Source organism: Chondrus crispus, genomic scaffold (genome assembly GCF_000350225.1).
Source record: "Chondrus crispus Stackhouse genomic scaffold, scaffold_342, whole genome shotgun sequence".
Lineage (NCBI taxonomy): Eukaryota > Rhodophyta > Florideophyceae > Gigartinales > Gigartinaceae > Chondrus > Chondrus crispus.
Genome location: NW_005179235.1, coordinates 63,132 through 69,997, shown reverse-complemented (window position 1 = coordinate 69,997; position 6,866 = coordinate 63,132).

Below are 6,866 nucleotides of genomic sequence, written 5' to 3'. Positions count from 1 at the left end.
CATTTTGTCGCCCATTGCTCACATTCCAAGCTATCGTAACCACATGGTTACCTGAAGAAGCGATAGTGTGTGCCGTGTAGTTAATGAACCATTCGTTATCCATACTTCAAAGAAAAATCGTAATGATGCCCCAATTTTCATAGTCTAGAGCCATGTTGCCGAACGGGGTGGCCCTTGAAACTACGAGGTTCGATACTGCAGATACCCCCACAAGCTTATGTTTTCATTGGGCTGGGGCGGTTGAGCATAAAGTGATGAAAGTGGACGAGGTGCTGTGTTTGAAGCACATGACTGTCAGATCAGGACACGCGTGGGCAGGTGTTCCGGAACAAGTGTAGAGCAAGTGGGGAAGCTGTCGTACAGGGAGGTTGGCTCCAGCTTGGAACGGAGATGGTATTGCGTGTGAGGCAGATAGACATGGAAGTGAGGGGAGGGAAGGAAATATGTGGTGGAATGGGGGTTCGTGGAATACCCTGATACGAGTCACTTTTGGGGAGAGCCGTGCTTGGGCATCGGATGATGTCACATGGAGGCGGAAGCAGAACATGCAGACGCATAAATTAGGGAATGGGATGGCGCGCGGCCAAATGTCAGCGTTTCAGCGTAGGCAATGGGAGCAAGTCGTCGAGATAAAGTTTGGTAAAGTACGGTCGTTTCAGGAGCGTGTTTTATTGAGGACCCTGGAATGTGTTTGCCGTTTTTTAATCCAGACGTATGGTCTCTTGGGGTATTCAAATCTGGATTCTTGTCACTCTAGTCGCTGTCAAAATCGGAAGCGGCGGGAGTAAATATAGCGAGATGTGGAGATTTCCCAACGCGATGTAGTGTTTCTGGGCTGTGCCTTCGCATCTCAGCGGACGTCTACGGCGTTCCAGGCCAAGCATTAGGAAACAGGAGTCTGGAATCTCCATCGTTGAGGTTTCTAGAAAAATCTTCTGGCCAATGAAACAACGCCATCATCCGCCACTTAACGCGGCCACAACCAATCACTGTGAGCCCATTTTGCAAAACGCTCCTTTTCTACGGATAAATGCGCGTAGGAGCATCGCTTTAGCTAGGTAGAAGAGCACAAATGGAGTCATCCAAAAAACTAATCCTTCGGAGAAGCGCTGTAGATACTCCACATCTCGCTCCTGGAAGGAAAATGAGGAATTCAACAAACGCTCTTCATGGAAGTGTGTCTACACGTCAGGACCTCTGAAGCCATAAATCCTTTGCCCTCCACACCATCCACACTCTTCTAGAATATTCACGAAACGAACCATCTACCGAAAAGACAAAACCTACAGCAACTCGACCCCGTTCTGCCTCTCGCAAAAGTCTATAAAGCCCTGCGTCCGAACTTGACTCCTCGCATCATCCCACAAAACAATCCTCACCCTCCACCACAACCTACGACCATCTCAAACGCCTTCACCCCCACCCACAAGATGATGTACCAAATCGCCCCTTTCTCCACGCATCTGACCTTCCACGACCGTCGCCTACCGCACCCCTTCGCATCCTCTCTGGGCGGACTGTCCGCCTGCATGCCTGCCTCCGCGGCGCGGACATCCGAGGTAGAGCCGTCCTTCTCGCAGCACAGCGCGGAGGGCGCCCTCCTCGTCGAAATCGAGCTGCCGGGTGTGGCGCGTAGCGACCTGCAGGTCACCATGCAGGGCCGCCGCCTCGTCGTCGTCGGAAAGCGCTTCAAGGAGCGGCGCCAGGACGCCGCTTCGGAGGAGGCCGCAGAGGCCCAGGAAAAGGCCGATGAGAAGAGCACGGAGAAACAAGCAGCGAAGACGTTCAAGGCCGTCTTCTACGTCCCGCAAACCGTCGATGTTGAGCGGATTGAAACCGTGGCGCACAAGGACGGCGTGCTCACACTACGACTGCCGCATGCGAAGGCGTCGCAGCCGCGGAAGATAGAAATTGAGTAGATGCTCGCTACTATATATGGTGAGCATGCAGAGATTCCAGTCTACGCGTCCTTGTATCATATACGTTTCGCTGGGAGCTCTTAACAACAAGTGCGACCAATCTACATCGCAGAGGGCTCTGTTATGGTGTCTACTTCACTTTTCGTCATCTTGTATTAAAACTTTGTCCTGCGACATCCGTTCTTCTTGCAGCCTTTTGCTTGTGAGACAAGACGGAAGTAATTTGCAACTAGAACGTGGTGCTTCAAAGCACAGCAGTAGGCGGAACGCCAAGTTTTACAGTTACGTCTAGATGCGAGGTAGTAGCGCAGCAGGAGCCACTCTCCTACAAATTGCAAGAGGAATCACACAGCTGGTTGAATGAATTCCAATCATCTGCGATCTAATTCATTGAACTTCCGAAAATGCAGCACAACTCTGCCGCAAGGCTCCTCCAAAGCACAATTATATCCACAAACGGATGCCTATCCTCTCTAGTCTCCACTAAATATTTTAGTTGACTGACGACGTGGTCACTTGTCACCGTCTCGCGAACTGGCCAAAAAAAAAGATGGAGGCACGACCGCATCGTTCCCAAACGGGAACAACACGGCCGTACCTCCACCTCCAAAAAAACAGCAACCACGCTTGCCGTTTTCTTTGTCGCTCTTTGCGCACCCCTCAAACCATCCGCGTCAGAGGCAGCTCCCCTGCTGGCCTCACCACAACACAAATCGCACACGGTTGAAGGTTCCCCGAACGGCCCGGAGCGGATTCTTGAATTTCCTCTTCTCCACGCTGCATGACATGTCGGACACGACCAGAGAGTAAGCGTCCCTCCGGCGCTTCTGATGAGAGAGGTAAACGCCATTGCTGTCCACGCCCTCTACCCCCGCAAATGTGAAGTCACCGGACACAGGGACGGATTCCGTCACAGGCATGCGGGGCGGACGGTAGGGCGCGGACAGCGAGGTTAGTGGGTGAGCAAGCAAATGCGAGGGGGCCGGGAGCGAGGACTTGACGCGGCGACTTACCTGAGACTCGCCGTCTCGCAGGATGGGGGAAGGAGGGAGCATCGCAGAGTAAGGGAAGGATTTCCTGATGCGGCGAGGGACGTTGGACGCGCCGTCGCGTGGGACAGGGGTGATGGAGAAGGTATCAGTGAAAGACATATCGATGATAGAGGTATTTGCACGAAGATAGAGAATGGAAGAGAATGATGAAAGTTGTGTGAGGAGTGAGGGTCTGGGGAGGAAGAAGGCGGAGGAAAGGGACGGGGATGGCCAGTTTTATAGACTTTGGTGGGACGTTGGTGAGACATCGGTGGTGAAGGTGGCTTCATAGAGAGTAGTGTCGGTTTGTTCGAGGAGAGGGAGACGTGCATTCAAAGTCAGAGTTGAGGTTGTATGAGTTGAAGACTGACAAAGAATCAATTCGAAGTTGTTGCTTTTTCTGTCGGAACACTTTTCTTCGTCATGTGCACGCATCAGAGAATTGCTACATTCGATGACAGAATCAAAAAGGTTTATAGTCGTGCGAGTGTGCAGATTTGAGGCGACGTTTCTACATTCCAGATCAACATATGGCACGACTGTGGTATTGCTCTGGGGCTGCGTCGTGTGGAAATGGAGATACGTCGACCCTGTCCCTAAAATGCGGTGAGATTGGAAGGAGCTGTTTACTGAAGACATGATATTTGGTACTGGGACGAAGGGTGTTGTGGAACAACTTGTGGCCAGATGCACGTTGCTTTACCTATCGCCACGATTGCCATTGCAGGCGACGCGGCGCAGTGCACACCTGTCTGGCCATGAGCACACACTCAATCCTCAATATATATTTTTCGGTTCTCCCATGAAAGAGGCATGGCTGCATGTCAGGGAAGTGAATATGCAAGCGTATGGGTCAGAGATGGACGTGTGAATTCGACATAGTGGGTGCACACGCACGTCGTTCGCAAAAGCAGAAAGCTGGAGTACATCTGTGGAGGGCTTCGCATACACTCTGTATGGCAAGATGGAATGGATTGTGAGTTTGGCTAAGACAGCATATCATCCGGGGCAAGGCCTGTGCGTGTGTGGACGAGACCTGAGGTTCTCTGTTCACGAGAACGAAATATTCTCAGAGGTACAGACGGGCATGTGTTCAACGATTCCAACTCAGGAGCTCAATCGGCACAACCAAAAAGAACCCATTATCCATCTCTCAAGAGAGATTCGCCCCCATTTCGCATTCCTGTGTGGCTGTCGTATGCATGAGCCAACCTGGCGGCTCTTCCGGTGCCCATCACCTCTACAACCACAGCAGGATGAACGACACATCCCTTGAGATGTTTCCCGATTTGCTCCTGTTCTTTGCACGTTCGGCGCGCTGTACAGCTGTCGAAAGAAGTGTATTCATGTGTCTACGTCATTGAGGCCATCCGAGCCCAGGCTAGTGCTCGGGGTGCTCCAGCAGCGCTCTTTGGTCTACTCACAATTTCGGCAAAATACGGATTGCATTCGTGATCGATTCCAAAAAGAGAAGGGAACGGAGGGAGGCGATTTACTGCCGCGCCTGTTCCCCTGGGGCACAGTCGCTCTTCAGACTAAAGAGCCGCAACGGTCTTTTTGCGGAGTAAATTAAAGCCCAGTTTTATTATTCAGGCAGTGCAACACAAAATATACTTTGAACATGAGCGGGTGTGTTAAGAAGAAAACCATTCGAGAGAAGATCAATAACTGCGTTGATCCGACCACTGCGACAAGAACTGCCGTGGCACCACCGCTCATTTTCTGCACCGACTAAAACGCATTTTTGGAGCGGTTGTTGCAGGATTCCTTTATGTACTTGTGCTATAGGAATATGAATGTTTTGAGACAGTTTAGCGGTCGAAACGGCCAAATGACTGCATACTCTCGATATCTCGATATCAGAGCATGTTTAATGTTGTGCTTCGGGATCGATAATTTGAACTCATATACACAAAACGACTGCCCAGTAAAGCGCCTAGAACTCGCCTTTAATGTCGACCTGCTTGCACGGGTATAAAACCTGTCAACCTAGTCCGATCGCATGGCGCTTGGACTCCTTGTCTGTCCTTCGCCTTTAACGACATCCATCTACCAGTCACAACAGAGTTTGCGCTCAGACGTTCTTTAGTCCTACCTCCGTCCAATACATCAACTGTACGCAAAATGGGAAGCATCATCTGCTGCATAACAAATGTCCCGGGGAAAAGTGATCAGGCGGATCCACAGAGTGTTTCCATCAGAAATCCATCGGGTCGTAAAGACTCGGACTTTATCGCAAAGGTCCAAAGCGAGGTACCTGTGGAACCCGAGTATTGCGGGCCTATTACTATCAAGAACGTTCCTTCCATATGTTTGAGAGGAACAAATTCTGATCTAGATATTCAAGACTTTAGTAGTAGCCTGCCAAGCGGAAAACGTATTCAAAGTATTGCTAAAGATGACCAGCGGGGTGACGGTTTTGCGCGCAAGAGGAACAGGATCGAAAATTCAAATTTGAACCGGTCCCTCTCGATTAATATTGGAGGAGCTGAGTCACTACGAGCGCAAAGTAGAAAAACGTCGCATGGTTTAAGAATTGTTCGTGTTCGCTCTACACCGGCAATCCCAACACAAAGCGAAATTTCGTTCAACACGGCTCGCGACGACGAGGCGTTTACTCCTGGTTACCATCTTGGAGAGATTTTGCGGAGGACTAGTGAAAAAGAAAGCGGAGGTCGAGAAAAATTGAAGAAAACTTTTGTTTTAGAAGGAAACGATGAATTCACTGTGGGTCGTTCGGAACAAGAAGCGTTCGAAAAGCTACACAGAGACGATAATGAAAGACCAGGGATGAAGGAAGAAAAGAAAGACAAACGGCGCAGGCATGGATTGGAAGAGGGTAATGAAAGGGCTGCCGCGGATACGACGGAAAATGCAATCGATGGCTGTACGCTGAGCAAACACAAGGCCAGCACTGGCGACGCATACACAGGCGGCTTGCCACCAGCAAAGAGAGGAAAGCCAAAAGGAAAGCGGCGGGATAAGAATGGCAACCCCCGAAGTAGTCGTCGTGAGCGAAAGAGCATGGATAAAAAGGGCACGGAACAAGGCAGACCGTTGGGCGGGTTCAGACGAATCGCAGGGAATGTGGATCCTAAAGAGCTGCCGCCGCTACAGAAAAGCTGCGAATACCCGCTACGTTTTCAAAATTACTCTCCTGGTCTTCGGCACGAAGGTCTATGGAGACATAGACCGACATAGACCAAGGTCTATGGAGACAACTCAACTGAACTGGGACGCAAAAATCCCTCTTTAGACGACCAGCTTTTTTAAAAAATAGAAACCCAACATAGATCGAGTCTTGTACACCCCCAGCTAACTGTCTAGAAGTACATAAAAAAGGGTGAATTCCTCTCAAACGAATATACCGAAAAAAAAGAAAAAACAGAAGCGCACAAACCTAATCAAGCGAGCCCAAAAAATGCCTCCTCACGACGACATCGACCTCCTCCGCCCTCCCCTGCGCGGTCAAATTCTGACTCAGCGAGTCAATAGCGACCCTGACATTATCATCGCTGAGCTTATTCGCGCGATAAACCGCGAGCGCGCTCCTATAGAAGTTCTCGGCCTCCGGCAACCGACCCTGCCTATCGATGACGACAGCCATATAAAGCAGGACGTCTCCATACTTCCTGGCGGCCCTCGCATCGAGAATACGATAAACGTCCGCGGCCGTGCGCAGATGATACTCAGCCTCCGGGGTGAGGCCGCGCTTGCTCAAGTTCTGCGCGTACTCGACGTGGGCGTCTGCGTTCTCCGGGGTACAAAACAGGCCGAGCTGTGCGCGGGCGTCGACGGCCTTCTCAAAAAACTCGCCCGCGGCGTCGTAGTCAGGCGGGGCGGCGCGCTGGAGGGTGGCGGCGTGCTTGCGGCACTCGTCTGCGTACGCGGCGGCGGCGGCGGGCGTGCGGAGGTG